The following is a 24,210-nucleotide window of genomic DNA, read 5'->3' on the forward strand; positions in this document are numbered from 1 at the left end:
GAGGAAAATGTGGTGCCCAAATGCTTTGTGGGTAGTAAGATCTGGTTAAAAGAAAGCCAGGATTATTCTCCTAGAAAAATGCTCATGTGCAAAAATGTCAATTCTTCTAAGGTTTTAGATAATTTCAGTAGATGTCTAGATCGCATCTAGAACACTGCCACAGATCCTAAGCTTTCTTATTTTATTTTTAGGTGAGGAAAGGGAAACTGGGACCCAAGAGATCTTATGGTCACATGGCCTGTTCTGAGGAGAGCTGGTGCTAAGGACTTCGGCCTCTGACTCCACTGCCCACTCCCTGGTTTTTTTTTTTTTTTTAGAAGTCAAATGGGCTTCCTGGCATTACCTTCCATCTGTTAAATGAGAGTGTCTGGCAAGAGATCTCCTTACACTGCAGGTAGGAGAAAATTGCTCTATTCATTTCCTTGTAGACAGTGGGGCGATCTCATGCAGGAGAAAAATGAGAGTGTGTGAGTGATCAATCTGGAGCTGCCCAGTTGCACCTAGCAACCTTCATAGAGGATAGCATTGGTACGATGTCCTCCCTGGACCTTTGAGCTGTGGATGTGCCAGACATCCTTTGTCTGTCCCATCAGACCCCTTCTTTGCTATTTCTACCCACCCCTTATTTAGAGGTTACGGATCACACAAACAGGTTTTGTTTTTTTGGTTTTTTTGTTTTGTTTTGTTTGTTTTTTTGCCCTATGATTTAGTTCAGCCAATGAGAATATCAAAGGGAGGGTGAGGCTTGTAGATGAGAGTTTATTTACCTGTTTCCTTTACTGTGAGTTCAGCTCCAGCCACCAACATTCCTTTGCATTTGGCTACCAAGCCTCCTACAGCCATCTATTTTAAATGACTCTGTAAGGGTTCATATGACTCTTTTTTATCTCTGTGCTCAGAGTATTGATGTCTCTGCTCTTGTTAACTATAAAGTTTTGTATCACTCCTGTGGTTTCTCTGGATAATGCCCACAAGTATGTAAATAGTCAATTTGTAAATCTTTGAATTATCCTCAGTATACCATCTGCTACACCAGCATACTCCCCAGCCATCCCCTTGTCCCAGACTAAGATCCATTCTATTCCTCCAGGAAATGGGCTGTGTAAGACTGAGAAGAAAGTCCACATTGAATAGCTTTGTATTTCCAAACATGTGTCCATGTTTGCTATATCTTCATATTCATGCCTTCTTAGGAGACTAACTGAGCGGGAATGGGTCAGACTCACCTTTCTTTTTATGATAGCATGGTGTCCAGTGAAATAGGCAAAGGGAACTGGATACTTGGTGAACCCCAGATCCTCTCTTTAATGTGAACTTCTTAAAGTCTCTTTCAATTCCCGGACATAAGCTAACCTCATAAAGCAACCACAGGATTTAGGAGATGGCTCAGTTAGCAAAGTGCTTGCTCCACAAGCATGGAGACTCAAGTTTGGTCTAGAAACCACACAAAAACCTGGGAATGGTACATACCTGTTATCCCAGTGATAGAGAAATGTGGAGAGAAGACAGGTTTTCATTGGCCACTAGCCTAACCTGTGTGTTGGACATCAAGTCCAATGAGAGACTCCATCTGTAGGAACAGAGAGTAGGCATCTGAAGACCAACACTTAAGATGGTTTTCTGATCTCCACATGTGTGTCATGCATTCATTCACCTGTATCCTCCCCACTCTACCACAACCACACTCACTCAGACTCACATAAAGAAAACCAAGAAAACCAAATTCCTCAAGTTAGGGAGACATAGGGAGACATTATCCATAAAGATATAAAGCTTGATTAGATTTAGTAAACTGATGGAGTTGATGTTGAATCTACGAGATTTTTATTAATTTATGCCTTAATCTAAATTTTCCTTATGTTGCCTTACACAAAAATCTAGATAGTAAGATCTTTAATTATTCATTGTTATTAATTATTAATTATAAAATCACCAGTCATGACTGAGGAAATAGCTAGTATGCTAGAGCATTTGCTGCCTAAACATGAAGACCACCTACATTCAGATTCCCTGAATCCATGTGTAGCTACATGCATGCCTGTAACCTGAGTGCTAGAGTGTGAAAAGACAGCAGAAATCATCAGGGCTCACTGAGAAGCTAGGCTAGCCAAGCAAATTGTGAGCTCCAAGTTTAGGGAGAGCCTGTCTGAAGGGAGTAAGACAAAGAAAAGTAGGGTAAGACCCTTGATGTCCTTCTGCAGTCACTCATGAAGGTATGCACACCTGCATACATGTGGACACACACAGGCACACACACATGCACACACACTCACACACAATCTATTAATTATTTTATTTCTAACTATTTGGTACATATTTCTCTTTAGTTATTAAGTTAGACTAGGGGATGTAATAGGTACTGAGAAAGTAATCAGAATAAACTATGGCTGCAGGCTAGCTGACTGTTTTGTTAATAAAGCTTTATTAAAACGCAGACATGTCCATTTATCTGGTATCAGGTTGAGTGGGTGTAAGAGATATTGTGTATCTTGAAAAGCCTGTGGTATTTGCTATCTCTTGCTTAAGAGAAAGTTTGGCAACTTCTTTCTTAGACAGATATGTACTTTCCCAATATCTGGCATGGACCTAGGTGTAAATAATGTTTCAACCAATATTTTACAATTAAATCAGCAGAATATCTCCAGTTGAGAAGCAACTCCCCCAATCTCCTGCAGACTGAAGATAATCCTTAGCAGATTATTTTTAATCTTTGCATCATAAAGAATTTGCTGAAATCTCTGTTGTTGACAGATGAAGAATTTTTTTCTCCCTTTTTTTTTCTCCTGTGGATCAGTACACCTGTTCAACTGTGCAAAAGTTTCAAAGGGAAAATGCTCTGATGCACAGGGTAGAGGACGGGATTGAATAGAACATTGATTGCTCCGATTCCAGGATGTGTCATATGGTTTTCGGCTGCTGTTCGTCTTCTCTAAATGCTCTTCTGCTGCTAATTATTTCTTCTGACATTTGTTCACAAGTACTTGAAGGAAAGCAGGATCTCAGAAGCCCCTTTTAGCTGTTTCCCTTTGGTGTATGTGAACAGAACAAATGTGTGCTTGTGGGAGCCTCTGGGATTGAGGAGCTGTTGGCATGAGAAGCGATAGGCAGGCAGCATCTGTCTCTCTCTTTCGACCATCTTCGCCTGGTACCCAGGATAATTTATAGAAAGGAGGTACAAGCTGCTCTCTCTCATGTCTTCTAGGTTTAAGATGCTTATCTTGTTCCAGGAGCTGTTGCTGGTATTATTAAAATTTGTGAGGAAAACAAATGCAGCTCAGTCCCCTGGTGAGTGGTTTTCTTTCTTAAATTAATGTTAGAATTGCAATGAAGGAAGCTGTGTCACTCTCCCAAACAAGGGCAAGGCCATGTTATAGATATTCTAGGAAAGAAGGAAACAAACACAATATAAAAACCAAAGGGTAATTCTAGGCACACCTGTAGGGAAAATGATAATTGCTACAGTGGCTTATTCTGTGGGCGCAGGTCTGGTTTATACATACTCATTTTGAGAAGAGGCACAGAGTATTCTGAATAAAAATTATCCCAGTCCTAGTAGAATTACAATCGCCGATGGCCTCATTTACCTGTATGATCAATTCAAATGGAAAGGAATTCGTGAAAGCCTCATGTGATCTAGGCACTGCGATACGCTGAAGGCAAAATAACATAAGAGTAGCTAAGAATTTCCTCCTCTGTGGGAATAATGGCTACATAAAAATAAAAGAGCAGTATAATTTAATTGCCACACATAGTTGAAATGATTGTAACATCCACTAGAAGCAGAAGAGATGGAAGATGAAAACAATTCAAAAATGTTTGGTATTGGATCTGGGCCTCAGGATAACAAAAAAGTGTAGAAATGGACGGCAGGTAAAGGCTGATTAAGAAGTTTCATGTTGTTGCAATATAGAAAACTATCTACCTGGTAAAGATGTCTGTCAAGTCACTCGGAGTCGGAAACATTAGTGTCAGAAGTGTAGACATCAGTTTGTAGAGCATGGAGAACCATTAGGGCTCTGAAGACCAGTTTGGAGTGCTCAAAGACAATAGGACTGAGAAAAGCTGTGTGTGCAAAGTTATAAAAATAAAAAATAAGAAAAGTAAGAGGTGTGCAGGCCAAGTGGATGGGGTTATGATTTTTCATGTGGGCATATGTGTAGCTATGGAGATGGCTTGTCTATGAAGGTGCAGATGTTATATCAGTGAAAAATAAATGAGAGAAAGTGACTGTGTGTCTAATTCTATGGATGGGGCTCACAGAAAAGATGATAGTATAGAAGGCACACTGTCATGAACCCTGTTACTGATGGTTGCTAAGCTATGGTCTGATAATGATGAGTTTGTCCAAGGTGAGACCTATGTCTAAACTTTTATACTGAACTAATTCAAGAGTTACTCTCCTTCAAGAGATTTCCAAACCACAGGGGCAAACTCTCAGTTATATGGAAGAAGCAGGGACAACTGCACAAGCATTGTAAGAAAAGGCAAGATCTTTCACAGTGTTGTTACGCAGTGAATATCCCAGGCATATGCAACGTGTCTCTGCATGTACAATGAGTCCCTTTGGCAAACAGTCTGTGAAGCAGCAGCCACACACACATCAAACCCAACAGCCTGGACTGTCAAGATGAGGGCAAGTCTGAGGGATAACCAGCCCAAGGTCAGAAGCACCCATCAGGACCACATGAACATGTCCAGAGAGTTCTCAAAATGGCAGAAATTCAAGTTACCACAATATTACAGAGGACTTTTCAGGGGACTTTGGAAATGATGTTTCCCCAAGAGGAGCTCAATCAATGGTGACATCATTTCTTCAGACACCACTAGGTTGAGCAGAGCCGAATGGTGACAGGATTTAGGTATCCAAAAGAATGTCAAATTCAATTATACTGAGTCCTACCAAAGGGGAAAGATTTTTACTGTCCTGTTTATTAATAGGGAGGCAATTTGGGTATTAAAAAGTGATATATGAAAATTAGGCATGTTAATGTTAAAGCTTTCCAGACCAGGCCTTGTGGTGCAGAATTTTAATCCTAGCACTGGAGTTCCAGGTCAGTCTGGTCTACGTACGATTCAGGGAACATCACCGAGAAAGGGGCACACAAACTGTAATAGACAGAGGATCAGAAAAGTTTCAAAAAGTTTCACCCTCATTCACTTCAACAATATGGTTTTCTAAAAAATACCCAAATAAGAACAACACTAATATAGACATGTTAATGTGTAAGAGGAAATCGCAGAGGGTCCCACCCCTAGACTAAGAACTCCTATCAACTACCTCGGAATGCTGAGAGATGGAGAATTAGTCTTACCCAGGGATGAGCTCTCTAATTACTTTTCCAATGTAAGGGATCAGCTCTGAAATAATATGCACATAAGTAACTCTCAACAGTCTGAGTAGATTGTATTTATATATTAATGTGTATGCATATGTAATAATAACAAAGAAAAAGAGCTCATGAATTTAAATGGGGCAAAGAGGGGCATGGGAGTAGTTGGGGAGAAAAAAGGGGAGCAGAGAAATAATGTAATGTAATTACATTAAAATTAAAAATAACATAGTATAAAATCTTTTCCAGATAAACTAAAAGTAGAAATCTTGAAAGCATCATTTAAAAGTGATTTAAAAATCATTTAAAAATTTTAAAACATTTTTAGTAAATATTGGGCCAGAGAAGATTTAAGGAAGACACAGAAATTTGATAATAATAAATTTGATTATGTGAATTTTCTAACAAAAGGTTAGAAGTTAAAATGGAATAAAATATATGTTGTAAATATTTTCTTTCAGTCTAAAATATCAGTATTTAAAACATACGAAGAGTTTTGGGGCTGGGCGATGGCTCAGCATTTAAGAGTGCTTGCTGTTCTGTCAGAGAACTTAGATTCAGTTCTAGCATCTACATGCTAGATCACAACTTTCTGGAACTCCAGCTCCAGGAGACACGATATCTTTTCTGGTTTTCACACCATCAGCAATGCATGTGGTATACATTCATGCATGCAAACAAAACGCTAATACCCAAAACAAAATAATAGTAATGATCAGTGCAAATTAAAAATATGCAAAAAGTCTCTATTAATAAGAAAAACTGTCTATGCTGGAGAAGTGATTGGCCCCTAGAGGAAAACATACTATTGCTGTTTTTCTAAATCACTATAATTTATAAGTGTATTTGGAGTGCTTATCCTCATAACCAGAGATACTTGTAACTCTCATCCCTCATCAATGATGCTTCATTTAAATAGTATAGCATATGGAAACTATTACAGAAAACCACAACTGGTCAAACTGCAGAGAACTGGCCTGCCACAACTGGTACATCTACAGCTCAACTCCTGTACCTAAGGCTCACGGAAAGATGTGGAGGAAGGGGAGGGAAGGTTGTGAGAGTCCAAGGACCAAGATGCCTGATGTGCAGTAGGCTCTTCTATATGTGGCAGGAAAGTTGTACTCATAAAAATATTAATAATGTAGCTGTCAAACCATGACCTTCATAATGATAATATCAGTTGACATGTGAGTGAGGAACTTTCACAAGGCCCTATCCTTAGATGAACAGATATAAACAATCAATGATTTATGAGAAAGGTAAGCAATCTCTTTTCTCCACAGACAAACCTTGTGATAATTTATCTAATCTGAAGTGGTCAGCTCTGAACACAAAAGCAACACTAAATGGAGTCAGTAGGTTCTGTCTGTCTGTATGTCTGTCTTTCTCTGTGAGTGTGTGTGTAAACAATAAAGATGTCATGAATTTCAGAGGGGCTGGGGTGACATGGAATGAGTTGGATGGGGACAGGGAGAAATTGAAATGGTGTAAATAGCTGAGCAGTGGTGGCACACGCCTTTAATTCCAGCACTTGGGAGGCAAAGGTGGGTGGGTTTCTGAGTTCGAGGCCAGCCTGGTCTACAGAGTGAGTTTCAGGATAGCCAGGGCCCCACAGAAACATCCTGTCTTGAAAAACCAAAAAAAAAAGAAAAAGAAAAAGAAAAAAAAAAGAAACGGTGTAAATACAATATTCATGTATGAAAATTTCAAAACAATCAAAATAAAGATTAAAATACTAATGAATATAAGTAGGCTATTTACAGAAGATATGTAAGTGCCTAAAATTACATAAAGAAAGAAAGAATAGTCACATAGCAATGAGGCGCAAGTCTCCCTTCTAACTTGGATGGTCAGGAGCAGCAAAAGAAGTTAAGTTGAAGAGGGCAGGGAAGGCTCCCACTGTTGCTGATGTCATTGAAATGCTGCCTCTGGAAAAAAATCTCAGAGTCTCAAAGTCCTATTTTTACACTCCTATTTGGTGATTCTAAATCTAAAGCATTTCCCTAGAAAATAATTCTCACATTTACAGAGAAAATACTCATTGCAATGCTGCTTATTACATGACAAACTGGAGACGTGCGTGACTAACTACTACATAAAGTGAGTAACTTATGCACTGCGGAAAACAATTCACCCATGAAAAATGAAGCACTATTATGAAGGGCCCCTAGGACACATCTTTGCCTTTAAAGGCAGCTTATCAAGCAATGCAAAGTGTAATCACATTCTTGTCAGAAAGCAAACAAAACAAAAATAAAATTCTCAATTTAAGCACTGCCTATAAACGTGTAGAACTAGATGGCCACGTAAACACCTAAGTATGTTGAGCTGATGTATCTGGAGGATGCTATCAGATTTCTGGGGCTAAATAGATCTGCAAGAGAATATGAACAGATAAACTGTGTTATTAACAATGCTAATTATGCAATGAGAGAACAAAAATCCAAGAAAGGGATTGTGTTTCATGACTCAAGAAGTTTGTTCCAAGTACTGACAATATGTTGTATAACTGTACATTTCTCCTTCCAAGGAAACTTCTTATTCTCTTAGAGGTGCTTCCTTGGAGATGTGGATGCCAGAGCACCCACCCTTACCTAATTAGTCACAGTTCTTATGCTAAAGGACAACAGATGTTGGATCTCACATGCAAACCTTGGCTAATACATAGATCACTAAGGCCGGTCTGATTCATATTAATGTTCTGAAGACACAAGGGTCTCTTCTTACCTCGATTAAACAAGATGTTGGGCATTTCAACTCTCCAGGGCTGTGAATTGATTGTCCTGCACCAGCTTTCCTTCCACATTGTCTCTAGTTCTCTATGTAATATTGATCACTCCACTGACTAAAATCTAGCCTTTGGCCAGAAACAATGAATAATAATTGGACTTTTAATTATGCCACCAAACAAGTGAGCTAGCAGAGACACACACAGCAAATCCAGCATTGCTCAGCATTGCATTTGCTCTGCAAAACAGAAAACGTTGTGCTGAATTGATTTGGGCAAAGCTTTGCTAAGGGTGATTATTTATATACAGAGGCCTATTCTCGAACTTCTTGATGGATTGCTTCCCAATGTTCTGTTCTTATGAGTTTACCAGAACTGGCCAAGCAGGGCCAACTGTCCCCAGGACTTTATTTGTTATGTCTTCCTTGAAAAACTCTGGGTCTTGAATTTTTAAACTGAAGGGGGAGAAGTCAGAAGCAACTGCCTGGAATGTCACATGCCTGTATCTAGCACCAGCTTTAACAGGCTAAGTTTGAATTGGAGATGCTCTGTGATGGCTGCCAGGCTTCAGGTACCCTACCAGGACCTGGAAGCAAGGTGTAAATGACCACTCCAGTCTTCCCCTTGGACAGCTCCCCGTCTTGTGATCAACACGACAGATTAGATGGGGGTTACTGAATTGTAGTGATGACCTACACTAAGGATGTTTAACAAACATCCTTAAACCCTGGAGTGCTGTGTGCTCTGTGCCAAGCCTGGAAAAGGGTGGCATATAAACCCCGCCTTTGATGGCCTTATGGGTTAAGGACAGAGATAACAGGTACCTGTTATGGGCAGCAGGAAGCCCAGGCTCTCCAGAGCAGCACATGGGGGTTGGGAGATGAGAAAAGGCTTCTCTGAGAGAGATTAAGGCATGGGATGATAGAAAGATGAGATTATGAACCCAGGCACGAGGGGTGGATGAGTTAGGAGCACACATGCCACCTTGGTTAGCCCACCCCCTTAGTCCCTGGCTATGACCCCAAGTCTTAAGCCAGTTCTGCACCTGCTCTCTCCTCTCTCTAACACAAGAGGAAGTCCTTGGCTCTCTCGCTGATATCTCCATTTCTACTCTTAGTGACTCACCCCCTCTTCACTCATCTCTGATCTACCCAAATGACCTCAGTAAAATAACAGAAGTCGCCCTTCATTTCAGTAATTCCTCCTTTTCAGCTGCCATTTCGTGTGTGCAAAGCCATGCCCTTGCAAAAGCACAGGGCACTCATTTTCCTGAAGCTGCCCAGGGATGCTAAGTCATCATAATGGCCCCACTTAGTGTCTTGCTTTTGGTAATAAGGACAGTCAGGAAAACCTTCCTTCTAGCCACCTTTTTTTCTCCTGTGGTCTAATAGACACTTTCAGTTTGCAATTGAATTTGACATAATCTGTACTTGAGGGCTACACACCGTGAGGTAAGGCTTCTGAGCTCATGGCAATAGCTTCATGCCACAATGAGGAATTTTCCGCTACCTTAACATATGAGCTGAGCAGCCACCAAGCCCTTTCTTCTGCACTCACCTCCTTCTTTAATTAAACAAAAATATATTATGTGTATAGATGCTAACATTTGGCACCTGCTTTCTAATTACTCAGTAACATGGCTCAGCTGTTTTGGAAGGTGCTTTGGGAGAGGAAAAAAAAACCCCTTGCTCCTGTCAGAGGGAGTGTGGAGAGTGAGAGGGTGGGGGCCTTTGGCCATGCCTTCCCCTGAATACTATGGCTTCCCTGAGCAATTATTATGTTATTTTTTTCCTTCTGTGTCAACTAAACATTAAACTCCAACAAATTAAAGGTTGAGCTATATACAATACATAATTGCTGCATAATTGCACTGGCCATAAAGCAGTACCGATAGTACATCAGTGAATAATTTGAGATGTTGAGAGACACAGAGGAAAACCGTATAAGCCGGTAGACATATACGTAGGAACAAAGTCAACTGCTGAAAGCAGTATTCAAACACACATCATAAGAGTTAATATTTTCTTTTTGTGAGTTAGAAGAGTGAAAAGAACTGGGAACTGTGGATATAAACTCAGATGTGGCAAACAGCTGTGGGGCTGTCAAACTGCTGCCTCCCATTTGGAGTAGAGACAGAAAGTGGCAATTAAACTGAACTGTATTGTGTTCTTCCACCTAGGAATTCTATTTCTAAAATATATCTTTAAGGAAAGTACTGGAAAAGTATTGAAAGTCCAAAAAAAAATTCTTGGTGTTCTTTGCAATAGGCAGTATCAGAAGCAGCCCAGTTGCTCACCTCTAAGAGTGTGTCCAGATGAGCAAGTCAACCATCACTACTGTCACACACCTCTAAAAGTGTGTCCAGATGACCGAATCGGCCATCATTACTGTCCAGATGACTGAGCCAGCCATTACTACTGTTGCTCACCTCTAAGAGTATGTGCAGTTGACCGAGTCAGCCACTACTACTGTCACTCACCTCTAAGAGTGTGTCCAGATGACCAAGTCAGCCATTACTACTGTCGCTCACCTCTAAGAGTGTGTCCAGATGACCGAGTTGGCCATCACTACTGCCTTACACTGCAGCACAGTGAGGATTAACAGGTCCTAAGGACTGATCCAACTCTTCCCTGTAGCTTATGCAGTCAGCAAGAATGTTCCATTTCTTCATCTGTAAAATAGATATCACTTCTTTTACCTTCAATCCTAGCACTCAAGAGGCTGAGTCTGAAGTAGTAATTCTCAACCTATGGGTTGTGAGCCCTTTGTGATGGCATATCCCAAATATCTACATTATGATTCATAACAGTGGAAAAATTACAGTTATGAAGTAGCAAAGAAATAATTTCTGGTTGGGGTGACCACAACATAAAGAACTGTATTCAAAGATCTCAGCATTAGGAAGCTTGAGAACTACTAGTCTTTGAGATTGCCATGAGTTTAAGGCCAGCCTGGACTACATAGCGAATTCTGTCTCAAACCTCAAAAAACACACACAAAAACAGAGAGAGAGAGAGAGAGAGAGAGAGAGAGAGAGAGAGAGAGAGAGAGAGAGAGAGAGAGAGAGGAGAGAGATATCATAGTTATTTTTTATACTGAGATGGTTTCCCTGTACCTGGAACATGGTTGGTGGGCTTTTCATAAACAAGAGCTACAACTGGAGAACTATATAATATTATTTAGCAAGAGCTATTAAATACTCATGGTGTCTATGAAAACAAAAAGAGACAATACTATCTTAAAAGACTTAGCATAGCCTTAAAAATTAAGAGTAATTAAAATAAGTATAATTAAAGATATTCAGGTTACATGAAATATTTGAATGAAATGTATTTTTGATATAAGCATGTAATGTTTTGAGTGTATTTCTTCTGTGTTTCTGAAAAATTATTATTGACAAGAACCCATTTCCTTCATTTTTTCACCATTTTAACAGACAATCTTTCAGAGCCTTTACTGGTTGGGCACCTGCTTGAAACTTGAATGTAGGCTTTGCTTTGAGTGCTGAAAAAGCACACAACCGGATGCAGGCAAAGCTGGGGTTTTCTCCTCTTCATGACTTTGGGAAAGTCATTTAACATCTAGGACCCCATTTCATCCCAGAAAAGACAATAGTCCGACTTGGCTGAGCATCTCCCAAACTGACAGAAATATCAAGAAAGTGAATGAGGATTCAGAAGCTGGAAACTGCCAACATTCATTGCTTTTCCAGCTTAGGTGTTCTCTCACCTTTAGAAAGACTGGATGGACAAACACTTAAGACTTTTTTCTCCTGAGGAAGGCAACTGAGTTAGAAATCAAGATTCATCACAGCCAGAATCCACTCTCTTTTCATCTTTATTTCTGTTCTTGTCTGTACATCATATAAAGAAAATCGATACATGGATTGTACAGAGAAGTTTTTTCCTTCATTCTAAGTGAATTTCAGCTAAGAACACTTGCTGTGAGATTAGAGGTGACTGCGTGATGTGACTTCTTCAGTTGTGATATTTAGAATGAGCTCTTGTTTAAAAACTTGCTGTCAACTGAGCTTAGAAACTAAAACAAAGGGACTGAAGAGGAAGAAACTCAAATACCCAAGCAGCCAAAGGACAGTATCACCCATGAGTTCAGACCTGCCCAGGCGGGAAACTGCTCATATATCCTAGGCAAGCCCTAGATGGCACACTGGGTATGATTATTTTTAGATACTGAAATAGTCTGGAAACTGCCAACTAAGAATCTAGAAGAGCCAGTTGTTTCGAGAGCCACACACATAGCTTTGTTTATTTTTTGAAACATCTAAGTTTTACCACTTCACATATACCCCACCTTTTGGTATTCTGAGTATCATGTGTTCATTTTCTTTGCTTGCTCCAGCTATCTCCATAAAGATCTCTGTTCTCACAAGTCTTTTTTATCTGGAATTCTCAAATATTAGTTTCTCTTAAAGCTATACCCAGGTCCTTCCATATTTAATTACTCAAATAAGACAGAAAGTATGATCTCTTCTCATGTAATAAGTAGAGAGGGGTGTCTGCATCCCTGGGAATCTTTCATACAGAGATAGGTATCTCTCCCTTATTCATTTTACCTAGAGTCGTACAGGATTGTTTTAGAAAGACAATGGATTCTGATCTTGGTTGCTCATTAGGATTACCCAGAGAACTTAAAAATGTCCTGGTGCCCAGGCTGCATTTTGAAACCATGAAATCAGGGTTGAATCCAGGCATGAGTGTCTTTTAAGTAGAACTCTCAGTCTGAGAATCATCGTGTTAACCTGAATCAATGTTAGGAGTTCATAAAGTTCATCTGACAGATGTCCGGATTGAACGTGGACCCAATATGGACAAGCCTTCAAAACAGCAGATGAAGGCCATCATTCTAATGTTTAGAAATCATTAGAAAGATACAGGGTCATTGTAAGCTGCAAGGAATCTCAAATTTAGAACTACAGAATAAATGGAAAGGATATTCTTATATTTTGTAGTGGGTCCTGGTGGCATGACATAAGATTTCAAGTGACTAAGCTATTCATAAAAGTAAAAAAGTCCTGTCGTTGCGATGACTTAGTCAGTAGTGAATCCAGTTTGAAAGAACTTGGTTAGCTGATTCCCAAAGGGCATCTGGTGATGATTAAGGTTCTGACGTCAAAGCTGTGTGTGAAAAGTTGGAATAAATTGGTTCCATGAAATTTGGCTGTGGGAAAAATAATATCTGTAGATCCATGTATTAGGTAGCATTTCCTTTAGATGCGTCTTATAATTTGAATTACAAAACTAAATGTTGATTACTTAAACTCTATCTTTAAGCATTCATAGATTAAACTTCACCATAATGAATATTAATGAGAAATTGCCTTATCTTTGGGGTAGATTTTGTTAAATTTACATTACATTACATATTTTTTATAGCTTGCAAAAATTAATCTTCTTCTGGGCAGAGCTGTCTCCAATTGATTTATTTTAAAACATGTCCAACTATAGATTCAGGTTTTGTGGAAGCAGAAACACACACCATTTAGATAGCCTCTTGTACAGGCAAGATTTCAGAACAATGGAAAGACATTGCTAAGATTTGCCCCAAAGTGATGGATTGAAGGGCTTTTGGTCATAGCCTCATGAGCTTCATGACAATTCTCCCTCTGCACTCACCCCACTGCCTAGCCAAGCACTAGTGTCTAGGTAAGACTCTGATCTTGCTCGCTTGCATCTTCTCTCTCCTTCCCCCTGTTTCCTTGACACTGTCCCACTAGGTAACTCAGACCACAAAGCTCTTATGAGCCTGCTTCAATTGCCTCCTGACACTGGCACTGAACATGTACATTAGCATACAGGACTACAAAATTCTGGTATTTCTTAAATGTCCTTTCTTTGTTAAAAGGCCTGTGGAGTTCTTGGATAATTCAAAGCATCTTTTGATGGCTTCTGTTCTCTGAGAAAGCAGTTTCCTGATACAGTGTAGAGTGGTCTGTTGGCACTCTGCCTGTAGAACATTAAAAGGCAAAGATGAGCTGCTTAATTTAACTGTATTAAAAAATGAACTTGTACAAACCGACCATACCCCGCACACATATGTGGCAAATCAGATATAGACTATGCATATCTGGAAAAGAGTTGGAAAAGTCTAAAACTGCCTAGAAACTGCCTATAAGAATTCTAGCAGAGGGTTATCTTGCTTGAAAACTGCTGTATCTTACAGAATACAAAAAGAACCTACTTTGAAAACAAAGTGAAAATTCCCATTTACACATCTGAATTCTGTGAGTATTTCCTTCATGCTGGGCATCATTGTACTCTGTGGTGAGTGGAGGAAGCCCAGAGTGTATGAAGTCCTAAAAGAATGTGTGTGTGTTCTTGACATGAACACAGCTGTGGCAGGGATTTCAATTCCTCAGATCCATGGAAAAATTACAAAACCTTCCAGTTGAATGAGACTCAGAGAGATGGCACAATGTTCCTCTGGCCCCAGTGTGGATGTAGACACTGTGCAGAAAATGTCCTTCATAGCTTTCTCCTCTCTGGGTGTTTAGGATATGAAGATTGCTCTCCTATAGAGATTGCTCCTCCAAACGCTAGCTAAACATGTGTCCTTGATCAGCTCTACATAGAAATTTCAATTCCTTGTTTATCTGTTTGCAGTAAACTTCTCTGTCTAACTGTATATAATAAACATGCTGAGATTCTGGGACACTGTGGTTTCTCTATCAGTGAGCACAGTCAACCCAAGTGCAGATTTCTGTGTGGTCCCTGTGTTAGCATTTTGTTCGTGTCCTCACCTACACAGTCATGTCAAGTTCCTAGGAGCTGAGCAAGGACTAAGCAGCATTCATGTTATTTTCCCTGGACTGCGAATCACACTAACTAGCACTCACTAGAATGCTTATTCAGCTTATATACAAACTTTACTGTAGTCAGTGACAGTGGCCCTGGTATGTATAATCAGCTTTCACACGTCATACAGAATTTATAGTTAGGAACTCATTTCTTTATTCTCATCAACCTAGAGTTCTCCCAGTGGGAATGATGTAAAAGCCATAGGGAGATGTGTCAGTAAGGACCCTACTCATTCTCCAAATTCGGATACACTGAGTCATGCTATACATGGGAAAGAAGAGTTGGTAGAGGCACCAGAAAGCTCTTTCATTTGTGACAGTTTGATTCTTGGAACATCTTAGCTTTTGTCTAAGACCTTACATTTCCAACCTAAGAAACTGGAACCCTGAAAAAAAAAGGAAATTTATGAGTATCACATGGTTACTAGAAGTTTCCCCGAAGTTTGGACTCCAAACCTCTTAAAAGTGACTAACAATTCACTTTGAAGATGAAAAGGGCTGGGCAGTGGTGGTGCTCGTCTTTAATCCCAACATTTGGGAGGCAGAGACAGGTGAATTTCTGAGTTTGAGGCCAGCCTGGTCTATAGAGTGAGTTCCAGGACAGCCAGGGCTACACAGAGAAACCATGTCTTGAAAAGCCAAAAAAAAAAAAAAAAAAAAAAAAAAAAAAAAAAAAAGAAGATGAAAAGGACTTCAGTGTCTAGCTGATGGAGACCTATGCAGCTCTCTAGAGAGGAGACTGGTGGATGAGAAGTAGTAATCCTGGAAGAACGATGAAAACACACTGTGTGGCAGGAAGCTTTGATGACATCCCCACCCTGTGAGCCTTCTTGACATTTCTCAGAGCTCTGAAGATAGTACATAGGACCTCTAGGGAACAATCCTTTTGTACATCGCCATGAAAATAACACCAGAACATGAGTGTTGTCTATGTTCAGGACACACAGAAACTTTAGGAAACCCAAGATTTGGAGCTTAAGTCCCATGATTGCCACTCCAGTACCTATGCAGAGAGCAGTAGCGATTCCAAGAGATGAGGGTAGCCATGGGTTCACTTACAAACCCAGGTAGTAGGAAGGCTGAAGATGACTTTTTAAAAAAATTCAATTCTAAAAACTTGTGTATGTGCATATGTGGTGTGTGAGTGTATATTTGTATATATATATGACACATGTGTTTGAAGGTTAACATGCACTTGTGATTGTTTCTATGTGGAGGCCAGAGGTTGATATTAGGAGTCTTCCTTGAGTAGTCTCCAGTTGTATATTTGTGCAGACTCTTTCACCTGAACCCGGAACTTGAAGATTTCACTAATCTAGCTAGCCAAGTTCATCTGGGCATCTCCTTTCTCTGGTTTCTGGGCACCGGGATTGTAGGCTGACTGCCGTTCTGCTTAGCACTTCTGTGCATTTTAGGAGCATGAGCTCTGGTCCTCAGATTTGTACCACAAATGCCTTGCCCACTGAACCATCTCCCTAGACACTTAAATATTCTCTAGAAAGGATGATATTGGAGTGACAAATGTCCATGACCTAACCCTGCCTTTTGGAGAAAATAAATAAAATATTGAACATTAGAAAACTCTATGTCCATCTGACCCATCTGATAGGATGAGTGTCCTTTGTGAGCTCTATATCCTTGCTCTTGTAAAACTGCACTGTCAGTGACAGCTGCTTGAAAAGCCTTGCTGACATTTCTTGAAGCAGAAAATTGAAATTTTACTTGACACATTTTAGGCTGGTAGTTTTAAATGAGGGAGGAAAAAAAACCATGTTGTTAAATATTACTGAAAAATTCCAATTTGCTTAATGGTTAATAAAAGAAATGTATTCAGGTGTTCAAACTTCTGGTTTGACCATCTGGCCTAGTGACCATACCCAGCTTCCCTAGCTTTTGTTGGTTTTCCCTCTACTGCCTACTAATGAGTAGCTGCCTGATAGTGTGATTAGCTGCTGCCTAAGGCCTTTCTAAAGGACATGTCATGATACAACAATGTTTTGGATGTAAACACACTCACACACACACACGAGAGAGAGAGAGAGAGAGAGAGAGAGAGAGAGAGAGAGAGAGAGAGCTTCTATGACAATTTTATAGCTTGAACAAACACTCCAAGAATATTGGTAATTCTTATTTTAGCAAAAAATTCAAAAGAAAAAAGAATCTATTCTTTCTGCATATATTTAACATTTAGGAAGGAACACTAACATTAAGGAAGGGAAGCTTGAATTATCAAGAGAAAAAATGATACTGAAAATCCAGAAGCTACAGAAAAGATTCAGTTTAGTCTATTTAAAATATGGAATTCTCAAATTTCTGGAGAAGATTGACAACTGGAAAAAATGAATCATTATATAGAACATTAATAGAAACATAGTCACTTGGAGGGTGCAAGCCAAAAGTGTTTCCTTACTCCCCATTATAAACATATTACCATTTAGTCTTATGCCATATGAGAGTTTATGCCAAAGTAAATGAAGAAATAAATAGTAAATACACAACAGTTTGAAACTCTTTTGTGTGTGTGTGTGTGTGTGTGTGTGTGTGCGCACGCGTGTGTGTGTGTGTAATAGTCAAATTTCCACATCAGAAGTCTTCTTCAACTGCTCTGCACCTTAGTTTCGGTACAAAATCTTCCATTGAACATGGAGTGCACCAATCCAGCTAGGCTGGCAGGGCTGCAGTTCTCTTGTCTCTGCTTCCCCAGAGCTGGGGTATGGGTATGTATTGCAATGCTCAGGGCTAGGATATGGGTGTGCTTGGTAATGCTCAGGGCTGGGATATGGGTGTGTATTGTAATGCTCAGGCTTTTACCTGGCTACTGGAGATCTAAATTCAAGTCTTCATGCTTGCATGGCAAGGACTTTATCTACTAAGAAATTTACTCATCCTCTGAAACCCATTCTCTAGATTCAATTTATTTTAACACATACACACACATGCACACACACACATACATGGATACAATAACAAAAAAGTATTCTTACCATAACAAAGTAAGTAGAATAATATAATATCTTTTATTTACTGAACAACAGCTAGGGAAGGCAATCCCTAAAATATGGATAACTCAGGAGGGGATCCACCAAATCACCCAGCTGTCCACTTAGGCACAGTCTTCTGACTTTAGCACAATAGTCAGGCCTATAGTCAGGCCAAGAATAGCTACATTCCAGGAAAAGATGAGAGTTTGGGTTAGATAAAGCAGTTAGTTCTGTAAGATAATGTATCAAAGAGGATAAAAATGAACATGAGGATGAATGGAAAATGTTTTGTCTCTTGTTGAAGCATAGGCTGTGTCATCACTGGGTAAGCTTACATTGGAAGCATAAAGGAAGAGGAGTAAATGGTAGTAAGAATGGAGGAGAGATTTTAAGTTTTAACCAGTGTTGAGAATGTTGGAGGTACAATATGAATATAGTCAAGAGACTTCATTAATATTCTAGCATCTTCTTATGTTGTCAGATGGTCTTTACCTTAGAAACAAGGACTTAGAGAGGAGGGCCTCCTCTAACCCTCCTTAAACACACCTCAAATGAAAGACTGCAACAAAATTATCCCAACATCAAGATAATAGAGAGACCTTATCAAAGATGCAGTTAAAACCTAGGGAGACATGGACAAGAAAGCAGCATGGCCCTTGTTAAGAAATTAAAGACCGTATAGTTTCTATACTGGATTAAAAACATCACCCCAGTGATGCAAAGTGTTCATTGAACCTGGAATGAGCAAATATCTAGTAAGAGTGAGACCAAAAACCTCAAAGAATCAAATGTCTTCATGATGTACAAAAACATCATACAAACAGGTGAACTGAGGTCGACCAGTTATCTTGTCTGAAAATACACAGTGGAATGATATTTTTAAATGCTGATAAAAAAGAAAACCCTAATATCCCAGATTTCATGTACAGGGAAAACATTCTTCATAAACAGGAGTAAATATATTTTCTTATAAATGGAAGCTTAAAGGATGTAATTCTCCAAACCCTAGATTATATAAAAGCCTAAAAGGTATTCTTCAGGTTAAGGGATATATATGATTAATATCAGATGGAATCTTAGCTTTACAAGAAAGAAACAACATTGATAGAGGGAAATAATTTAATAAATGTAGATAGATTTTCCATATAACTTTCTTAAAAGAACATGAGTCTTTTTAAAAATGAGATCAAAGTGTAATTTGAGGCTGATAATATAATTCAAAATTGGTGAAAATAGAATAATATATGTAGAATTGGGTAAATATAATTTTATTTTTATTATGTAAATAGTAATTAGGAAGGATGAAATGAGACCTTGCTGGTGTGAAGTATGAAGTGGTAGTCTTAATCTCTAAATAAGCATTGATACATCAAAATTACCTATTTTAGCTGAAATGTATTAAATATACAATACCAAATCAATATATATATTGAATAGATCTGTTTATCTAGTGTTGGGATTACAAGTACTCATCATCAGATCTGGCTTCTTTACCATGTGTTCTAAGGGATTGAATCCACGTCTTCCTGCTTACAAGTACTTTACTGGCTGAACTATCCCTCAAGCTCTGAAATATTTTTTCCTAAATTTAGTTTAACATATATATATAAAACTAAATTTAGGAATATATAAGTATATATGAATACCCATATATTTAATAATATATATGGGTATGTGTCTATGTACCCACATGTCACATGTATGCTGGTGCCAAAAGGGGCTGAAAAAGGGCATCAGATTCTCTGGCGTTAGAGTTATAGATGTTTAATGAGCTTCCTAACAGAGGTTCTGGGAAACAAACTCAGATCCTCTAGAAAAGCAACAAGTGCTCTTAACCACTGAGCCATCTCTTAAACAACCCCACCCCCTCAACACACACACGCACACACACACACACACACACACACATACACACACACGCACACACACACACACACACGCGCGCACACACACACACACACACACACACACACACTGCCCTATGTCTCTGGAATGTTGTGATGGTTTGTATGGGAATACTTCTTCAGACTCTCATGAATTTGAATACTTCAACCCTAGTTGGTGGTGTTTGAGGTGTGGAAGAAGTGCAATATTTCTGGTGTGTGTGTGGGGGGGGTGGGCTTGGAGACTTCAAAGCCTGGTTCTTTTCTCACTAGGTCTATTCTTCCTGTTCTGTGTTGGAGAGGTGAACCCTGAATGTCCCTGACATCATATCTCAGCCTATTGCCACAGTTCCCTGCCATTGTGGACTCTGGTCCCTTCGGAACCACAAACACAAACTGTCTCTTCTATCAGTTGCTTTAGTCGTAGTGTTTTTAGTCACAATAGAAAAGTCATTAAGACAAATATCTGACCTTAACAGGATAAGTTAATAATTCATGACCATTGTAGTATCTAAAAAAGCTCTACATTTGTAACTTTTCACTCCTAAGTGAACAGTATTTTAAGTATGTCTTATGTCCAAAGCCTTTTACACTGAATAGTAGTAAAAATACAATCTATCAAAAGATTGAAATTAACTTGATTTGAGTCATTTGTGAAACATTTAAAAATATCATACAAAATAGTGAATTATTAAATGGTCACTCCATAAGCCTGGAAACAAACCAAGGCTACTTATTCTTACCAGTTCTTTTCAGTGTTACACTGTAGGTCTTATGTAGTTGAAAATATAGACTTCAGGATGAGCCAAGAAAGAATACCTTTATTGGTATGTGTCACAGAAGTCTCTGGAAAGAATTAAATAACCCTATAAAACATCTCTGTGTATAAAAGAGGGAATTTGGTGCAGTTATTGGATTCAAAATAAAAAAAATGATAACTTTATTTCAAAGTATGCACAAAATCTTGACATTAATATTTGCAAGACATTATTGAGAGAAATTAAAGATTTAATAGATAGGTATATCAAGTTCATGGGCTGGATAATAAAATATCACTGAATTATTATTTTTTGAACATTGGTATAAGAATCCACTTAAATCCTTTTTCTCAATGAACAAATTTATTCTGAAGATTAATTGACAGTATAAAAGATAGAGAATAGTCAAAGTAATTTTGAGAAATAGTGAGTGGTGGAGCTATACTTTCTGATTTTAAGCTACAGTAATTTAGACAGAGTAATACTATGTAAATATCCACATTTAGCTATGTGTTCAATTGGTCTTTAATAAAGGACTTAAAATATTTCTGTAAACAAAAAATATTACATTTCCCCCACTTTGTATGTGTTAGACAAACTCAACGAGTTCCCCACAATTTATTGAGATTAATTCAAAATAAATCATGGATTTCAAATATGAAGTTAAGAAACCAAAAGGAGCTGATGAAACTAGACCTGAAATAGAACATGTATTATTTCATTTACAATAAACGGAAATCAGCAGAGTAGCACCCAAAGAGTGGTGTGGGCAGAGAACCCCAATACATTTACAACATACTGGAAATACTTCTATATTGTAATCATGGATTACATGATCACACGGTCACATGGATTTAGATGCTTGTCACAGGTCCATGCATGTTTAGTTTAAGTTTTTTACTATATTCATTATTTTTATCTGTTATAAAGCTTATTTTTAAAAGTTCATCTAGGAAATTCCTTTGTGAAAGAATGAGCCGGTCAACTTTCCACAGATATTTTTTTGACACTTACATTCCTTTTTTTTTGACACCAAAATTAATTATACACTTTGAGCTTAACTCTATGTTTGCTATCCTTTTCAAATACTCCGTGAATAACTGTTTACAATGTACATGAAAAGGCTGGCATACTTTCTTTCATGATGTTTTCTTTAAGTGAGGGTATTCTTTTATAGTATTAGAGAAACCACACATTGTGAAGAGATCAGTGGTGCTGGGTTTATGTTCTATAAATTATAGATCAGTTTTTCCAGTGATAATCTGTGAAACACAGTTCAGTATTTTTATTAGATGTTTTTCAACATTTGGTGGAAACATGAACAGGAGAGAATTACATTGTAGAAATTTCAGTAAAAATGTAATCACAATATGTAGCCCCATAATACAAAACATGGTCATGTAGAGCTAGTTTGGTATCCCAAGAACTAGATGCAAAACCATGGGAGTTTGTGAGGTGTGGGGACTCAAGATCTGGACAGTTTAGATCATTTCTGATTTCTTTGACTCCTTCGTTGGCTTCAACTTCACCATTCACATCTTGTTTCCAAGTAACAGGAATTAATCCGGACATGGGATAACGGTAGCTGGAGCTGCACCGCAACCAGGGCTGGGCTCTTTGGACTTGACTGTCAATTCAATTTCCAGTAAGGCTTAGAGAGGAGGGAATTTGCTGACAAACCTATCATCTGGGGTACAGACAATGGCAAATGACAGTAACAACCATTAAAAATCTCAGTTTCAAAGGTTTCCATTATCAGGAGTAGAGAGAGGGAAAGGACCATTTGCTTTTTGTTTATTTAAACTGTCCTTAGGTCTCCAAGTACAAAGCAACCCAGAGTTCCATAATTATAAATGACTGATGGTGGCTGACTTTTCAAAATCCAAGAATTTGTGTTGGCCTTAGCAAGGTAGGGGAGCAGATGTTTATCTCTGAATTTATTTGGCTCTTCTCAGACTCTGAAACCCAGAAATCAGGCCTGGCTAGCTTTGGAGACTAGCCTGCAGCTGAGGATAGTCTGGGCCTTGGAATGGCAGTTCACTTGACCACATGGATGGAGCTCCTCAGACAAAGATAAAACCTGTCAGAGTCTGTGATGAGGAACTCCTCACTGCCACATGATGACTCCACATGTTGAGTAGGAATATTTTGTTACATGTTTCTAGATTAACTCCAAGGAAGATCAAGTTTGGGTGTGCACACTTAGACATGGAGTTGGGATAGAAACTGAGTTTTGCCATAGACTTTGACCATGATGACATTAGTGGAGCAGATCTGAGGACTATGTTGAAAGTGTCACCATATGTGTTCTGAGAGAAGAGAGATCACAGGGAGTTGTCCTAGTTACATTTCTATTACAGGCAAGAGAGACCATGCCCAGTGGAGCTTATTAAAGAAAGTGTCTATTGGGAGTCATGATTCCAGAGCATTAAAGTTCATGATGACCATGGTGAGGAGCATGGCAACGGGCAGGCAGGCAGGCAGGCAGCTGTGGTGCCGAAGCAGTAACTGAGAGCTTACATACTGATCTGCAAGTTGGAGGCAGAAAGAGAAAAAGGATAGAGAGCTAATGAGAAAAGCACAGGCTTTTGAAACTTTGACGTCTATTCCCAGTGACAACCTCCCTCAACAAGGCCACACCTCCTAACCCTTCTCAAGCAGTTTGTCCATGTGGGAACTAAGAATTGAAACTTATGATCTTTGAGGGCATTCTGATCCAACTCCCACCAGAGTATGTATATGTGTATGTGTATGTGTATGTGTGTATATGTGTATGTGTATGTGTATGTGTATGTGTATGTGTGTGTGTATGTGTATGTGTATGTGTATGTGTGTATATGTGTATGTGTGTGTGTGTATGTGTATGTGTATGTGTATGTGTGTGTATGTGTGTGTGTGTGTGTGTATATGTGTGTGTATGTGTGTGTGTATGTGTATGTATGATAAAGGTATCTTGAGTTTCTCTCTGTTGTCATGTTAGAGAGTAAGGCAGCACATGTGACACTCAGAAATTGAACAGTACGTGGACCTGTCCTCAAAATTCTTGTCATAGCCTAGCAGGCCCAAAAGTCTGTAAGGAGCTTAAGTTTATGGTTTTCTTTTACCTGATTGTTTATTCTATGCCTCATTTTCCTATTATCCCCCCAGAAAACTCCCAGTTTCCTGAGCACCACTTCCTAATGTTGTAGCTCATTTTCAATACACACATCCCAAAACTGTAAATGAGGCTTGTCACCAACAGATAAGGATTGGCCCCAGACAGACAGAATTAAGATTTCAACATCAGCATTCAACAGCTCCTGGGGGGGGGCGGATATTGGGGGAGGGGGTGCAACTTCCTTAAGTTCTCTGTCCTTCAATTAATTTTTTTTTCTTTTAAAATCCAGTAAGTCGTACCATGAAATTCCAGGTTCCTTAAACCAAAAATTTAAGAATAATCCTGTTACTCTCCTCCAACCAATTCTTGTTCTCAATCCATTGACAACATCAGTGACTTTATTTTAAAAGGAATCCAACCCTGCCCCTCTTGCTTTTTTTTTTTTTTTTTTTTTCTGAGACAGGGTTTCTCTGTGTAGCCCTGGCTATCCTGGAACTCACTCAGTAGACCAGGCTGGCCTCGAGCTCAGAAATCCGCCTGCCTCTGCCTCCCGAGTGCTGGGATTAAAGGTGTGCGCTACCACCACTGCCTGGCCTTTTGCTTCATTCTTTTTTTT

This window comes from Mastomys coucha, unplaced genomic scaffold, assembly GCF_008632895.1.
Source record: "Mastomys coucha isolate ucsf_1 unplaced genomic scaffold, UCSF_Mcou_1 pScaffold21, whole genome shotgun sequence".
Classification (NCBI taxonomy): domain Eukaryota; kingdom Metazoa; phylum Chordata; class Mammalia; order Rodentia; family Muridae; genus Mastomys; species Mastomys coucha.